General features: G+C 45.6%; 1 pseudogene; it reads left to right on the plus strand.

Annotated features, from left to right (window-relative positions):
• The first annotated feature begins 5,738 nt into the window (after positions 1–5,738).
• On the plus strand, positions 5,739–14,588 carry LOC136319328 (putative butyrophilin-like protein 10; annotated as a pseudogene).
• Positions 14,589–17,310: the final 2,722 nt, after the last annotated feature.

The following is a 17,310-nucleotide window of genomic DNA, read 5'->3' on the forward strand; positions in this document are numbered from 1 at the left end:
TTTATTTGGAGACATAACAAAGCAACATAGCGCAGCTCATGTGAGTGCAGACTGCGTAGTGTCCACGGGGTAAGAGGAGGTGATTGGAGTCTGCTGAAGAGGTCACAGTGATTTTCAGGAGGGTGCAGTGGAGGGGATGAACCAACACCAGATAGCATGTCTTCCCTGACTTGTTCTGGAACACTAGGGTCTGTTCTGTCTTCAACATTGGTAGACAAGCCCACGCACGCATGCTAGCAGTGGACTGGGTTATAACTCAATGTCCTTTATTTACAAACGCTATTTGAAAGGTCTCTGGGACACTTTTCTTGTTTAGTAGAGTTGGTCTAATTTATACATGCATTTTCTCATGATCATTCTTCTGGAATGAATAAAACTTCCCTGCATTTGTGCTGGTACAGCCGTGGTATACTCCCTTTCTCTCCTCACCTTGACTCCATTATCTGACTTACTTGTGGCTTTCATAGTTCCAGACCTTTTAGCTACCCCCACGATGCCATGCCATTCTCTTCTCCATTGGTGTTCTGCCTTCTCTGACAATATGGGGTCCTTCATCCTCTGACCTGACTCCCCACTCTTCCTTGCTAATGCCTTTGTCACCGTGGCTTTGGGCTCCTAAAACTATCTCCCCAGGGTATCCATGCTTTATTCCCTAGCCTCAGTCCTTTCCACCAGGCCCTAGGTTCAGGAACTCACATTCTCCTGCCTCAAGCTCAGCCCACTCCACAATAGAAAACAAACAAACAAACATGCAAACCTCCCCCCCAGCACAAACAGCCAGCACAAACCTCAAAAACTTCTCAAAAGCAACAGCCAATGATGCAGATTTCCTTCCTGCTGGTGATCTTTACAAGGATTTGTGCTGCTTGTCATTTCATCAGTTGCACCCTGGATTTTTACTATTTCTTTTTTCTAGAGACGATGTTGATGATTTATTGAGCTAAGTTTGTCTCACATCTGTTCACACAGCTTCAGCTTTCCCTAGCTGGGTGAGGGGCACCTGCATCCAGGCATCTCTGTTCTTCCATGGAAGGAATTCAGAGAGGACACATGAAGCAGAGAAGCCTCCTCCTGACTGAGGCAGAGCCCAGGTTTCTGAGACACTGACGAGGGTAGGAGGAGAAGAGCTAGCCCCTGGCCTGTTTCCCATTCACAGGAGCTTTAATCAGCACATGTGCACTTTAACAAAGATTTATGTAGTAATGCTATAGGTGAAGAGTATTTGACGTTAAAATTTTCTCTTAAGTAATTTAACGAATTCATAGACAAAAATTTATCCTATTCATACTTTTATTCCAAAGTCACTTCACTCTGGGCCTGCACAGGGTAAAGGGCCAGCATAGGTTCTGGAATGAATCAACACGCACTGCTCCTTGTAATGAATGACTTTATTTATTTTTTTTATTTTTATTTTTTTTTGCATTTTTCTGAAGCTGGAAACAGGGAGAGACAGTCAGACAGACTCCCGCATGCGCCCGACCGGGATCCACCCGGCACGCCCACCATGGGGCGATGCTCTGCCCACCAGGGGGCGATGCTCTGCCCATCCTGGGCGTCGCCATGTTGCGACCAGAGCCACTCTAGCGCCTGGGGCAGAGGCCACAGAGCCATCCCCAGCGCCCGGGCCATCTTTGCTCCAATGGAGCCTTGGCTGCGGGAGGGGAAGAGAGAGACAGAGAGGAAGGCGCGGCGGAGGGGTGGAGAAGCAAATGGGCGCTTCTCCTGTGTGCCCTGGCCGGGAATCGAACCCAGGTCCTCCGCACGCTAGGCCGACGCTCTACCGCTGAGCCAACCGGCCAGGGCTTTATATGTATTTTTTAGAATTCCTTTATGTCTAAGGGCAAACTTAGACAAGGTCATTGTTTATAATTTAAAACCACTCTCTAGCCTGACCAGGCGATGGCAGTGGATGGAGTGTCAGCCTGGGACACAGAGGACTCAGGTTTGAAACCCCAAGGTCGCCAGCTTGAGTGCAGGTTCACCAGCTTGAGCTCAGGGTCACTGGCTTGAGTATGGAATCATACACATGACCCCATGGGCACTAGCTTGAGCCCAAAGGTCACTAGCTTGTGCCCAAGGTCACTGGCTTGAGCAAGAGGTCACTGCTTGGCTGTAGCCCCCTGGTCAAGGCACATACAAAGATAGTTGATGAAAAACTAAGCTGCAATGAAAAATTGATACTTCTCATCTCTCTCCCTTCCTGTCTATCCCTCTCTCTGTCTCTCTCGCAAAACAAACAAATAAAAATAACCACTCTCTACAATCAAGTATTTGAATAAAGCTAGTGAAGTAATTGAGACAAGTAGCCACAGAAGATAAATCACCCATCTAGAGCTCAACAATACTCCTTTCATGACAGCTGCATCTTGAAATTAGCAGATAATTTGTTATTATCTTCACAAACCTCCTGGCACATAACTAGGAAGAAATTAGTGAAACACAGTGAGGGTGTGGAAACTTCAGAACAATTAGCCCTGTACATGGTGGAACAGAACATGTCCCCAAAGGTTTTTACTTTCTTTCTTTCAGATGCATTATGTGATTGGAGAGTAAGGCATTTGGACAAGAATGTGTTGAATACATATTAGCTGCCAGCCCCTCCATGCCTAGGACCCTGTATCATCTTTATCAAAAGCCCATTTTGCTCCCCAGGGTCCCATGGGTGTATCAGAGCACTAGTGTTTGAATGCAGGTGTGTGTCCACCTCAAATCCACTTTCTTCACCAGAGTGCAGTTTTCAGGGTGATTCTGGGATTGCAGGTGCTCTGTCAGTGGAACCAGGCTCTAAGGGACACTAAAGGATACAAGTAACTGTTTATATGAGTGATACTAGGTTTCAATAGCTTGGCATTTGAGCCCAATACCTGGTGTGTGGCTCCAAAAACCATCTGTTGAAGGAGGAATCCCATGCTTGTACAGGTCTGCACCCCAGGAGCATCACTGAACACAGATTTTGAACTAGAGTTAAAATATTCCTAAATTTGCTCACACCCCAAAACTCCTCATGTCCAATACATGGGTGAGGTTTATGGTGGCATAGAGCAATTTAATTCCTCTTGTAAAACTATTTAACTCTTCTTGAAATGTATCCATGTTTATCTTCTGAAATCAGATGAAATACCTCCATTTCTTTTTTATTCCTCTTCTCTTGGTATAATTCTAAGAGCTCAAAACATTCTCCCATGAGCACATGCCACATTATCTAGGAGTCGCTGAAGCACAGCCCTCACAAGTGAAAGTGCTCCTGGACAGCTGCAGATAAAGCTGTCCCTCCTTAGGCTCACTGTGTGAGACTTCTGTCATCTTAAAAGCACCCCCTTCTCCCTCATTATTTTGTAAATAAGTGTATTTGTTAAGGCAGGGTTGTACCACTCTCTGCGCCTAGAGAAGCAGGCAAGAATTATGTATACAAAGAGGCTTCCATATCCAGACTTTTTGAGTGGAAGTCATAGTACCACAGTGACCTTGACCTGGGTAAACTTGAGTGAATCACTTACTTTTTAGGCCTCAGCTTTCATATTTGTAGATTCGTGTAGAGCTATTGTGAAGGTGAGCTAAAGTAATACAAGACACAAAGCACTGTGACTCCAACTAAATATATGCTCAGGAATCATCAGCTGTATTATTGCAATAAAATTATCATAATTTTGCATTTACAATGAAGTTAGGTTGTTATTATAATAAAATATCATTTCTCTTACATTGAAATGACTTAGCAACAGTTGGTTAGTTTTGTGTGTGTGTGTTTGTTTTTTGACAGAGACAGAATCAGAGAGAGGGACAGATAGGGACAGACAGACAGGAAGGGAGAGAGATGAGAAGCATCAATTCTTTGTTGTAGCACCTTAGTTGTTCAATGATTGTGTTCTCATATGGGCCTTGATGAGGGGGGCCTACAGCAGAGAGAGTGAACCTTTGTTCAAGCCAGCAACCATGGGGTTATGTCTATAATCCCATGCTCAAGCCAGTGACCCTGTGCTCAAGCTGGATGAGCCAGCACTCAAAACAGTGACCTCAGGGTCTCGAACCTGGATCCTCCATGTCCCAGTCTGACACTCTATCCAATGCGCCACCTCCTGGTCAGGCACAGTTGGTTAGTTTTTAAATTATATATTATTTTTCAAATAACTCATATATTGTGATTATAAAGAAAAGTTAAAAATGGCTATCCTGAAAAATATAAAAGAGGAATTTAAAAATATCATTTCTAGATGAAAATTTGAATATTTAAAAATATCTGTAAATTTGTTTTGGTGTGATACACATAAGTGGATGTTTATGTTTAATGTGAAACTACAATTCTTCATATATAATAAGCTTTAGTAAAATTACACTTGTCATGTTTTAAATGAGAAATCAATAACAGGATTCTTGCTTCAATATGAAATAAAACACACAGCAAACCCATAATTGAACATTGCTTAGGTTATGTTATATTTTGTACTTATCAGAAGCTGTGGTGCTCATGGTAAACAAAAGGCTATTGGGAAAAAATGTCCAAAATTATAATATACATTTGTAGTTTCCTAATCATTTATGTCATTAGCACCATTTGAAACTTGCAGAAATATACTCTGGCTTATAACTTTTGTATTTCATGTTATGTTTTTAATTATCATAACCATTTTACTCTAAGGGGGGATATTTATTTAACTTTCTTCTAATGTGTTCTTACCACATAGAAGAGACACCTACATGTTCAGTATTAGAGGGAAGGGTTCTGGCACTCCTTACCTAACATGGCTTGCTCTGTAGGGAGCTGGCTGACTTGTGGAGCTGACACTTCCTGGTCATGGCTTTGTCTGGCTCATGACGCCTGTGCTCCCTGGCTGGCTCTCCTATGTGCAGGCAGTGATGGCCTTTGTAGTCCTAGCACCCTGCCATGCCATGTCCATAGCTGTGGCTAATGTGGACACAGGTTCTATATTTCTGAGGCTGTCAGAAAATGGACACACAATCTGCTTTGGATTCTTTCTGCAAACATGCAGGAGTTACATGATCTAGATTTTAAACTGGATGTGAAGAGATCACCTCAAACAATGGACTAGATGCAGTCCATAAATGGTGTTCAACTTTTTAAAAAATATATTAATAGGACAAGAAACCTTTCTTCCCCTGAGGAGGGATGCAGGAGAGAATTTGGGGTTCATTTTGGCAGCATCTACCTCCATGTGAGCACTGAATCTAGGCTGAGGACATAAACGTTAAGTCCATCACAGTCTGCTGACTTAGGATAAACAGTCCAACTCCAAAAAGAATGCAGTCCTTCCTTGTAGCTAAAACCCTTCTGGAAAATCCCAGATTTTTGAGTCCACAAGAGGGAAAAATACATGGGGACATGGTTCAACCAAGTATTTTACTTGGCAAAATTGAGGTGTTCTGAGCTCAGCCCAAACCAGGCTCTTGGTGAGGACAAATGGGCAAGGCCACGGGGATGGAGGAGGTAGTTACCTCAAGTTCAAACACAGGAGTCTGCAGGGAAATGACAGAATTTGGTCAATTTCAACTGGATTGTGAAATACTTCCCAGAAGGATCCATGCCCAGCTTGACCAGGACTGGAGATCTTCTGATAATGGACAAACTGTATCTGAAGCACCCAGCTGGTGCCCTTGGCCTGGATCTTAGTTCCTGAGGCTCAGGTCTCTTCCTTGAAGCTCCTGGCACCATTCCTAGCAACTGTCTCCCATGGGCCACCTCACTTGATCTCCATCTCTCCCCTTATCTCATATTACCAGTCATGCTCCTCGGTATGCTCAGTTCTGTTGCTCACACCCCTTAGAAAACACTTTTCTTTCTGTTGCAAGTGCAAAAACAGGCATACTTGCTTATTTTTGCAAAAAAAAAAGTAATAGGATTTAACAGACACTGGGAAACCCACCTGTTTACATTGGATTTCTCGGCTTCCTTTACATATCATCACCTGTACACAGTTTACTGGTTTTACGCCTCACCTGAAACTTGTGGAGAACTAAGTGGACTCCCTCAACGCCACTAGAATTCCCCTGGGAAACCTGCAGTTGGACTCTGTTGGGAATTTTTTTATTTGGCGGCATTCTCTGTATCTTTTTGCTTTCTCCACTTTCTCCACTTTCTCTGCATCCTCAAGTGCCAGGAGAGCCAGGGGCCTTTCCTAGAAGGTAAGCTCCAAGTAGGAAGAGAACATTTGCTAACAGAACTGTTCATTCATCCATTCATTCACATAAACACAAATGCTGTGAGGCTGTGCAAACAGAATCATCCAGGCCAGCAGATGTGTTTCAGAACACTGGCTCCCCACACTGAGTTCACAATAATAATTAATATGGAGCATCTTGGCCTCAGGTTTGTATCCTCTCCTTCAGCTGTGAAAGTCCTCTTGCGGAGAAAAGGAATAGAGAAATTTAGGGGGTTCATAGATGGAATTCTGATCTTGGATTCTCATAATCAGAGTTTGTCTCTTCTCTCCCAGTGTCCTTGTGTTTTAAGACAGAACATGATTAAAGATCAAGCAATAATCTTACGGGAGTAGGTGAGGAAGTAAAAACCCTTCACACTGGAGGATGTTTCCATGGAATGCTGCTCATGGATGATGGACACAGGAGTAGATGGCAGTTTTTGTTTCCCTGTCTTTAGGGATTACCAATTTATTAGGAAGTGGAAGTGACTGAGATGGTTTAAAATTGCCTTTTCCCTCCAAGTAATTTTTATTCACTCTTGTTAGCCTTCTGGTCATGCCTTGTTTCCCACTAAAACAGGAAAAACAGAGACAGAAAGATAGAGACAGAGACAGACTGAAATAGAGTGATAGACACAGATAAGAAAGACAGAAAAGCCTGACCAGGTGGTGGTGCAGTGGGTAGAGTGTCGGACTGGGATGCAGAGGACCCAGGTTCGAGACCCCGAGGTCACCAGCTTGAGCACGGGTTCATCTGGTTTGAGCAAAGCTCACCAGCTTGGACCCAAGGTTGCTGGCTCAAGCAAGGGGTTACTGGGTCTACTGAAGGCCCTCGGTCAAGGCACATATGAGAAAGCAATCAATGGACAACTAGGGTGTCGCAACGCAAAACTGATGATTGATGCTTCTCATCTCTCTCCATTCCTGTCTGTCCCTATCTATCCCTCTCCCTGACTGACTCTGTCTCTGTAAAAAAAAAAAAAAAAAGACAGAAAAACAAAGACAGAGACAGGTAAATTAATTTGGTCCCTGCCTTGTATCCAATATCAGGGGCATCAGTTTCTCTGTCTCCAGCAGGGATTAAAAAGACTTGTGGTCAAGACGCCTTTCTACCCAGGCTCTCCATCACCCTCACCCTTTTGCAATTCCTGTTCAGTCTTAACCTTAGAAATGGTAAGAGCCCTCTTTCCCTACCTTATGCGGATGGCCCAGTACAAAGAGCTGAAGGCGGCTGGGGGGGAGGGGGGGAGCTGAGCTACCATCTTTCCATGTCAACTCAGGATCCAGGGAGACCTTCCAAGAGGACCATGGCCATGGGTGAGAAAGCCCCTGGTCTCCTTGCACCTGGCCTAACCAGTTCTTTTGGATTTACTCTGTAAGGGAAAGCCAATTTCACCACCTGTGGGCCTGCAGAGTCTGTTCTGGCCATGGTAGGGGAAGACACGGAGCTACCGTGCCATCTGTCCATCAACATCAGCACCGAGAACATGGAGCTGTGGTGGTACAGGGAAAAGCCATACATGTGTATAAGGAAGGAGAGGACATGCAGGAGGAGCAGTTGGAGCATTATCAGGGAAGGATGACTTTTGTGAGGGCAAGTCTGGCTCGTGACCACGCTGCAGTGAGGATACACAATGTCAGCACTTTTGATAATGGGACATTCCACTGCCACTTCAAAGATGGTACTGTGTCTGAGAAGGCTACACTGTGGCTTAGGGTGGCAGGTGACGCAAAGCCCCATGTTTTCCGTAGAGTTTCTCCCCCAAAGTGTAGTCCCCACTCCAGATCGTTCCATTGTGGACTGAAATTCCTATGCCTGAGAACTTCCCACAATATAGGGTTCCAGGCAAATCCACCCCCAGGTGTTCTCACAGGGGCAGGTTTCTTGGAAAACGTGGTTCTGAATGTGCAGCTTTGTTTTCTAATTCTGCTTCCTCCATTACCCCAATTACGTGGAAAGATGGGAAGGAGAAAGTAGGGAGAAACAGAGAGAGAGAGAGAGATAGACAGACAAACCAATAGACCGAGAAACAGAGACAGAGAGATAAAGAGACAGACATAGCGATAAAGTGAGAGACAGAGAGAGCAAGAGAGAGAGACACAGAGAGGACAGTGTATAGGGTGTAGGAAGTCTCCCTGGTGATCCAGAGCTTGTGTTTGAAGACAACACATCTGTGTACAATGCCCATACTTACTAATTTTGCAACATAAAAAAAAAATCTTCCTGAGCCTTCCTTATTTTGTCCTATTTTTTCTAGGAATGAGGGTAACATATTTGGTAAATATTACACAGGGTAGGTAGTTTGTGAAAAACTGATGCCTATTGAAAATTCTCAAGATTTTCTTTTCTTTTTTTTCTTTTATTTTTTTACAGAAGCAGGGCAGCTGGAAAGATTGGACTGAGAGTCTTTTCCAAAAGGTGTGGGCTCAAATCCCACAATCCGAGTACAAGTTGACCAAGATGAAGGTGACCAGGTGGAGTGCACCTCGGCAAACTGGTACCCAAAGCCCCAGGAGGAGTGGACAGACTTCAGGGGACAGAGCCTGTCTTTGGTGACCAATCTCTCAGCCTCAACAAATGGACTGTGGGCTGTGACATCCAGCGTGACCCTCCAGTGGGACCAAACTGTGGGGCCCTCTTCTGCTCCATCTCTAGTCCCCCTTTCTTGAAAAGGAAGGTGGCTGAAAGCTGGGCGCCCAGTGAGTGTTTTGTTAGGTTCTTGCCTCAAAAGTGCTGAGTGTAGGCACTTATGTTCCCAGGTCCTGGTGTGTTTAGGAGGGACCCATAGCTTGTAGCAGAAGAGGACTGGCAGCTTGTCCCTGTCCACGGCCTGGCCAGAGGCTGTGTAGACATAAAATTGTGGCAGAGATGAGATGCAAAGGGAGCCCTAAGGAGAATTTTGCCTTCCAGCAAAAAGATTTACCACAACTTTCTGAATTTTTTAATAGTGTTGTGTGTGTGTGTGTGTGTGTGTGTGTGTGTGTGATAGAGACAGGAACAGATAGGGACAAGCAGGAAGGGAGAGAGATGAGAAGCATCAATTCTTTGTTGCGGCACCTTAGTTGTTTATTGATTGCTTTCTCATACGTGCCTTGACTGAGGGGCTACAGCAGACCAAGTAACCCCTTGCTCGAGCCAGCGACCTTGGGCTCAAGCTGGTGAGCCTTGCTCAAACCAGATGAGCCCGCGCTCAAGCCGGAGACCTCGAGGTTTCAAACCTGGGTCCTCCATGTCCCAGTCTGATGCTCTATCCACTGCGTAACTGCCTGGTAGGCTAGGCTTTCATTTTTTAGGGAAGTTTTAGATTCACAGAAAACTTGAGGTGAAGTTACAGATTTCCCATGTACTTGTGGTATGGGAACTTCTCACTCAGCATTCCCACCAGAGTGGTGCATTTGTTACAAGGGGTGAATCTACTGTACACATCATCACCCAGAGCCCATAGTTAGCCTTAGGTTTACCTGTAGTGTTGCACATTCTGTGGGTTAGGACCAATGGATTATGACATGTATCCACCATGTAGTATCATAAGGAGTAGCTTCACTGCCCTGAAAATCATCTGCGCTCTGCCCTCCCGCCCCCCCCCCCCCACCCAACGCCAGGCAACCACTGATCTTTTTACTGCCTCCGTGGTTTTTGCCTTTTCCAGAATGTCAGATAACCTGATTGTACAGTAGGCAGCCATCACCAGTTGATTCCTTTCACTTAATAATACACACTTAGGTTTCCTCTACGTCTTTTTCATGGCTTGACAGCTGACTTCTTTTCAGTGCTGAAATAGTCCATCGCACGGTTGTAGCAGTTTAGTTATCCATTCATCTACTGAAGGACATTTTGGTTGCTCCCCAGTTTAGCTTTATATAAAATTTTCATTTCTAAATTATTTTAAACTTACAAAAAATTTGCAAGATTAATACCCAGAATTCTGTACACCCAGATTCATCCACTTGCAGCATCTGCCTCCTGCTTTGCTGCTTCCCCATGTGCTCTGTGTCTCCTATACATCTGTACAAATCTGTTTATACCATTGCACAGAGTGCTTTTCTGAATCATCTCAGAGCAGTGTGTAAGCACTGCTGGTGACTCACAAACCTGTAGTGTCTATGTGTTAAGAACATGAAAGTGCTCTTGCTTGTATAAATAACACTCCGAAATTTTTGCTAGCTCCCCTTTCCAGAAAATTCCTGTCCACGACATGGAGAATAGCTCTGCCTCTGGTCCTTGCTGCAGCGGGGCTCACAGTAACCACTATCATCTGCCTGTTCTGGAAGCAGCTACGAGAAAAGAGTAGGAAGCAGCTGGGAGAAAAGTGTGTGCAGTGGAGGTGCAGGATCTGGAAGCCAGCAAGAACAGAGACCCACCACTCCACGGTGCACAGGGACCCTCGCAGCCTCCCCCGCAGTGGGACAGGAGTGGTCTGAGCAGGAATCTGGGTTATTTTTCACCTGGCAATGTTCATTAGACTGGAGGGTCTCGCTCTCAAAAACAATCAGCCTGACCCCAAGTATGTCTGTCCCTAGAGGGTGATGATACCATCCTAAAATATTGCTAAAGCGATCAGATAAAGCCCCTGAAGGAATTCTGTTATTGTCCTTAGGGTTATAATCAATACTGATAATTCCATTCATCCATTTACTCTACTTCCTGCCTCCTGTGTCATTCATTTCAGGAGCTGGAGACTTTCCCACAGATGCCAGGCCCTGATACTGCAAGTAGAGACTGTCCCTAAGCAGGGTTTAAAGCCTGCACTATGACTTGGGAAGGATAAGGGAAGCCTGGGGCCAGTGGGCTCTGTTCTACAAACAGCTCTCCTCTCTAGGAATAAAAAAACTTCTCTTGTTTGTTGTATTCCCAGAAGTGGGATCCCTGTGTCATGAGGCAGCTCCAATTTTAATTTCTTGAGGAAACTCCATATTGTTTTATACAGTGTTGCACCAATCTGCATTCCCACTAACAGTGCAAAAGGATTTCTTTTTCTCCACATTCTTGCCAACACTTTTTGTTGACTTATTGATGATAGCCATTCTGACAGGTGTGAGGTGGTATCTCATTGTGGTTTTGATTTGCAATTCTCTGAGAATTAGTGGTGTTGAGAAACTTTTCACATGTCTAGTGACTATCTGTATGTGTTCTTTGGAGAAATGTCTATTCAGGTCTTCTACCCACTTTTTAATTGGCTTGTTTTTCTGGTGTTATCTTATTTTTTTATAAATTGTGAATATTAACCCCTTATTAGATGTATCACTGGTGAATAGATTCTCCCAAACAATAAGTCATAATTCTGTTTTTTTAATAGTTTCCATTGCTGTGCAAAACATTTTAGTTTGTCCTGACTAGTGGTAGCATGGTGGATAGACCATCAACCTGGGATGCTGAGGTCCCAGGTTCAAAATCTCAAGGTCACCGGGTTGAGTGCAGGCTCATCTGACTGGAGTGCAGGTTCACCAGCTTGAGCATGGAATCACTGGCTTGAGTGTGGGATCATCGACATGATCTCATGGTTGCTGGCTTGAGCCCAAAGGTCGCTAGCTTGAAGCCCAAAATTGCTGGCTTGGGCCTAAGATCTCTGGCTTGACCAAAGGGTCACTTACTCAGCTGCAGCCCCCTGCTGTCGCTCTTGATCAAGGCACATATGAGAAGCAATCAACGAACAACTAAAAAAGTGCTGCAACTACGAGTTGATGCTTCTCATCTCTCTCCAAAAAAACCCAAAAAACCCAAATATCATTTTGGTTTGATGTAGTCCCATTTGTTTATTTTTGCTATTGTTTCCTTTGCCCAAGGAGATATAGCAGAAGAAAATATTGCTAAGAGAAGTGTTATATAGATTATACCACCTAGTTTTTCTTCTAGGAGTTTTATGGTTTTGAGTCTTACATTTAAGTTTTTAATCCAATTTGAGTTTGTTCTTGTATAGGGTGTAAGAAGGTGCTCTAGTTTCTTCTTTTTTTTTTTTTGCATGTATCTGTCCAATGTTTCCAGTGCCATTTATTGAACAGATTGTCTTTACCCCATTGTATGTTCTTGCCTCCTTTGTCAAATATTAGTTGACCATAAAGTCATGAGTTTATTTCTGGGTTATTTATTCTGTTCCAGTTATCTATGTGTGTTTTTATGCCAGTACTCTCCTGTTTTGATTACTATGGCCTCATAGTACCACCAACTTTGTTCTTCTCAAGACTGCTGTGGTTATTCAGGGTCTTTTGAGGTTCCATATAAACTTTAGGATTGCTTGTTCTAGTTCTGTGAAATACACCATTGGTATTTTGATAGAAACTGCATTGAATCTATAGATTGCTTTGGGTAGTACATTTTAAATATGTTAATTCTCTGTCCATGAACACAGTATATGCTTCCATTTGTTTGTATCTTTTTCAGTTTCTTTCTTCAATGTCTTATAATTTTCTGAATACTAGCCTTTTACTTCCTTGGTTAAATTTTTTTTAGGTACTTTTTTTCTTTGGTGGTGGTGGGGAGCAATTATAAATGGAATTGTTCTCTTAATTTCCCTTTAGCTCATTATGGGGAAAGCTTGTAGTCAGAGAGCAAGGATCCTATTAAGCCCACAGGGACCAATTCAGGAAGCATGAGTGTCTCAGGCCCCCAGGTGGAGTCCCAGCAAGTAACAGCATGTGGGGCTGTAGAAAGGACAAGGGCAACTCTGGTTATAGTGCCAAGCCCCAATGTCACCCTGGCTGTGAAGGTGGCTTCCAGGAAAACTGGGTACCTGCTGGTCCCCAAACAGCCTTCTGCCTTTTGATAGGGAGCTCAGGAGGTCCAAGGAACAGGACAAAGAGAGCTAGAGAGAAGGTTGCAATTTGGTAAGATGTTTGTCTTTGGAGGGCTAAGATCCCTTTTGGGGAACTCCTCAGTGGTTGATATCACAGCTGCCCTGCCTCAATGCACATGTGATGCCATTTTCTGTTCTCTAGTGTCCTCCCATGTTATCCCCATCAGCTCTGCCTCTCTCTCTCTCCCTCTTAACTACCCCCTTAACTACCCCACCCAACACACACACACTGCAAAGTGGAGCACTGGGCAATGAGCAGACCCTGCAGTGCACCAGCAATGTGTTCAGCCCGTGCTGGAGCTGCACATTGTTCTGGGAGGCTGTTTGAAGTGCCCTGTGAGGAAAAGAGGGACACCAGAGGAATTCTCAGGGCAGCTGTGCCTCTTCCTCTTCCAAGGATATGAGGAATACTCTGGGTTCTTCTCCATGAAGGAGTGAGGATCAGGGCCAGAACCAAACCTGACCCTCTCTTCTTCCCACAGTGGGCCCAACCCTGGACCCTGACACTGGAAGCCCCAAGCTCGCCCTGAGGATGAGAAGAGTGTGAGGCACCTGTTCTTGGAGCAGGAGCTGCCTTGCCACCCAAGACAATTCAGCCAGGACCTGTGTGCTGGGCTGTGAGCAGCCCTCCTCTGCAAGGTATTACTGGGAGGTCCAGGTAGGGAACAGGAAGGCCTGGGCCCTGCATGTGGTCTGGAGAGCCTGGGTCGGAAGGGAAGGATTCCCAAGTCCCCCCCACATGGGCTCTGGAGTTGTATAGGAAGGTGCTCAGGGCCTTCACCTTCCCAAGGGTCCACATTCATCCTCTGTAGCCCGAGCCAGGTGGGCCTCCTTGATTGAGGCTGGCAAGCTCTCCTTCCACAATGTGACAGATGAATCCCTGGTCTACAGGTTCTCTGGGCTCCCTTTATCAACTCCCTTGTGGCCCTTTTTCTGCCTCTGGACACATGACCCCAGCCCCCTGACCATCTACTCAGGACACCAGCCCCCAAAGGCCTTGGGCCCTCCTCCAATGGGGCCCACGTTCTCTCACCCTCATCCCCTTTTCTAGAACCCAGTTGGACCACACACAGGGCAGCAACTTGCAAATTACCCCACTTTAGCTTCCTTTTTTTATCCTCTGCAAAATGATGCCACTATATTACAAACTATGTCCCCCAAGTCCACCAGCTGGAGTCCAGCCCCCATGACATCAAATGGAGCTGTATTTGGAGATGGATCTTTGGAGAGGTGATGAAGATGAAATGAGACCACTTGAGTATGCCCTCATCCAATGTGACTGGTGTCCCTATCAAAAGAAATTAGCTGGAAACGCTGAGGTTGCCGGTTCAAAACCCTGGGCTTGCCTGGTCGAGGCACATATGGGAGTTGATGCTTCTTGCTCTTCCCCCTTCTCTCTTGCTCTTCCCCCTTCTCTCTCCCTCTCCCCTCTCTATAATGAATAAATAAAATCTTAAAAAAAAAATTAGGGTACAGATACACAGACGGATGACCATGTGAGGAAACAGGGAGATGCCAGTCCACACACCAAGGAGACAGGCCTCAGGAGAACCAACCCTGCCCACACCTAGGTCCCAGAAATCTGGCCTCCAGGACTGAGAGAAATAAATGTCTAGTGGTTAAGCCTCTAGTCTGTGGTATTTGTTACATAGCCCAAGCTGACTGATACACCAAATTATACACCATTGGGTGATTTGGGAAAAAGTTGGGGTACATGTGAAACATTGACTCTGGTGCTGAACTTGTAGTAGGTACTTAATAAATGCCAGCTGTTCTCCATGTGCCATTCACTGTGTGAGTGCCCAGTATCTGTGTAAAAGTGCCTCATTATTGGGTTGTGTCCAATTTTTTGCTGTTATAATAAAGTCAGTCACTACATTTTTGCTAAACTCCAAAGTGATTTCCTTGGTATCAACTATCAGGCAGATATTCTGGTGGTACCGTGACGAGATGCCCAGGCTGGGGGCAGGGCACCAGCCACTCCTTGGGGGTCAGGTCCTCAGAAGCTGGTGGACACAGGGGACAGGGTGTGGTGTCTTGAGCAGTAGGAGGCTTGACACAGATGGGCTGAGCATGAAAGGATGGCAGTTAGGGGCTGGGATGAAAGGAGTCTGGATGGGAGTGGGGACAGGCAGCTGTGCACCTCTCCATGTGTGACCATGCACACCCACAGCTGAGGATCATCCTATGTGGCTTTGTAAAGAGAATTGGAGAGCAAGCCCCAGGACAAAGCCACTCTGAACTGTCTGCCCAGTGGAACATTGGCCCACAATCACTGCAAGTTCCACGCAGGGTCTCACCCTCCCTGCCTGGCCTGGCACGGCAGGGTCTGGTGGATCTGGGCATGTGGTGAGAGCCTGGAAGCTCTCTGACTTTTCTGCGTGGACCAGCCCCTCCAAGGACGCAGCAGGGCCTGTCACCCAGTGGCTGGCAGCTACTAGCATGCAGCTGACGTGTCTTGCCACATCTCTCAGATTCTAAGTCTTGCTGTTTCCTTGTTTTACTTACTTTTTTTGAATGTTGTAGTGAGAAAAACAATGAAACATGGCCACACTGGAAGCCTTGGCAGAGGCCCTCAGTCCAGCCCCTTCGCTCTCCTTCTCCAGCTTTCTGAACACTGAGGTCTTCCAATCTGTTCAGTTTTCAGTCCTTGTGACAGTTAATGTTATGTCAGTTCGGCCAGGCCATGGTGCCGTTATTTGTTCAAACATCAGTCTAGACAGTGCTAGAGAGCTGTGTGTTTTTTAGATGTGATTAACATCTAACTCAATAGACTTTGAGTAAAGCAGATTACTCTTTGCAATGTGGGTAGGCCTCCCCCAATCAATTGAAAACCTTGAGTGAAGGCCAATGTCCCCAGAGAAAGAAGGAACTGTCTCCAGACGACCTTCATATATTTCCTCTTGTGTATTTATAACTATTGGTTCCATATCTCAGAACTCTAATACACTCTTGGTCATTGTTTCCTGGTTGGGTTTATGTCACTCCGCCATCAGGGTAGGGTTTTAAGTCCATTCAGGTTTGGAAACTAGAAACCAATTGACAGCCAATGTGTATGTCCACATGCTTAAACAAGAAACATATGATATAATCAAAGTCTCAGTGCTGCAGCCTCTGCATGGCCCTGGACCCTCGCAAGAACTGAAAACTGAACAGATCGAAAGACCTCAGTATTCAGAAAGCTGGAGGAGAGAAGGGGCTGGACTGAGGGCCTCTGCCAAGGGTCCCTCCTCCACCCATGTGGTCTCACATTACCTGCACAGACCTGTTTGTATAAGGTCAGCCCCTGGCGTACTTGCTTCTGCATGTCTTTACTGCTCTAAATTTAAGCTCCGTGGGGTCTGGAGAACCCTTGGCACATTGACCAGCATATATACAATAGCTACACAAGTAGAATTTAAAGGTCTCTTGTCCTTGTATCATAGTGCCAACCTGTATTTCTTTACAGCCACTGAATTTCTGCCTGGTACAGCATCTAAGGGTTTTTGTGCCTAGATGAACCTCAAGTTCAGGGGCTTATCCTGGAGACCCACAGGCATCCCCAAACTACAGCCCACGGGCTGCATGTGGCCCCCTGAAACCATTTATACAGCTCCCGCCGCACTTCCGGAAAGGGGCACCTCTCTCACTGGTGGTCAGTGAGAGGAGCACTGTATGTGGCGGCCCCCCAACGGTCTGAGGGACAGTGAATTGGCCCCCTGTGTAAAAAGTTTGGGGACCCCTGCCCTAGAGACTAGGTTTTCCCAGAATAGCATTCCTTCTGGGACCTCCTTCTTCCTTTCTTTCTTGCTGGGAAATGAGAAATTAGTATTAATATATTGGGTTCTGTCCCCAGTTCCTGGCACAAGGCTCCTAAACTCGTTGGAATTTTCTGATAGGAGTCTTTTGCTCTAACAAAGGATGGGTGGGCTCCTGGATGGGGCCTTGCCACCAGAAGGATGTCATGATCAACAGCATGGAACTCTCAGCCCCACCCCCAACCTCCTGAGGAGAGAGGGCTGAAAATAGTTAATGACCGATCATGTCTCCATGAAAAAGTCTCCAGAAAGTCCCAATAGTAGAGGGTCTAGGGCTTCTGGGCAGGTGCATGCATCTTCATGCCAGGAGGGTGATGCACCCCAGCTCCATGGGGACAGCAGCTCTTACACTCGGGATCCTCTCAACCTCACCCCATGTCCTTCATCTGGCTATTCACCTGCATCCTGTGTCAGGTCCTTTATCATATGATAAACCATAAATTGTTCCAATAGCAAACAACAGAACATGAGGAGGTGCCATACAAACCTGATTTACAGCCAGTCGGCCAGAAGTTGTGGACAACCTGGACCTTACTACATGTGATTGGCCTCTCAAGTGACAGTGGT

The sequence above is a fragment of the Saccopteryx bilineata genome, chromosome 1 (assembly GCF_036850765.1).
Source record: "Saccopteryx bilineata isolate mSacBil1 chromosome 1, mSacBil1_pri_phased_curated, whole genome shotgun sequence".
Taxonomy (NCBI): Eukaryota; Metazoa; Chordata; class Mammalia; order Chiroptera; family Emballonuridae; genus Saccopteryx; species Saccopteryx bilineata.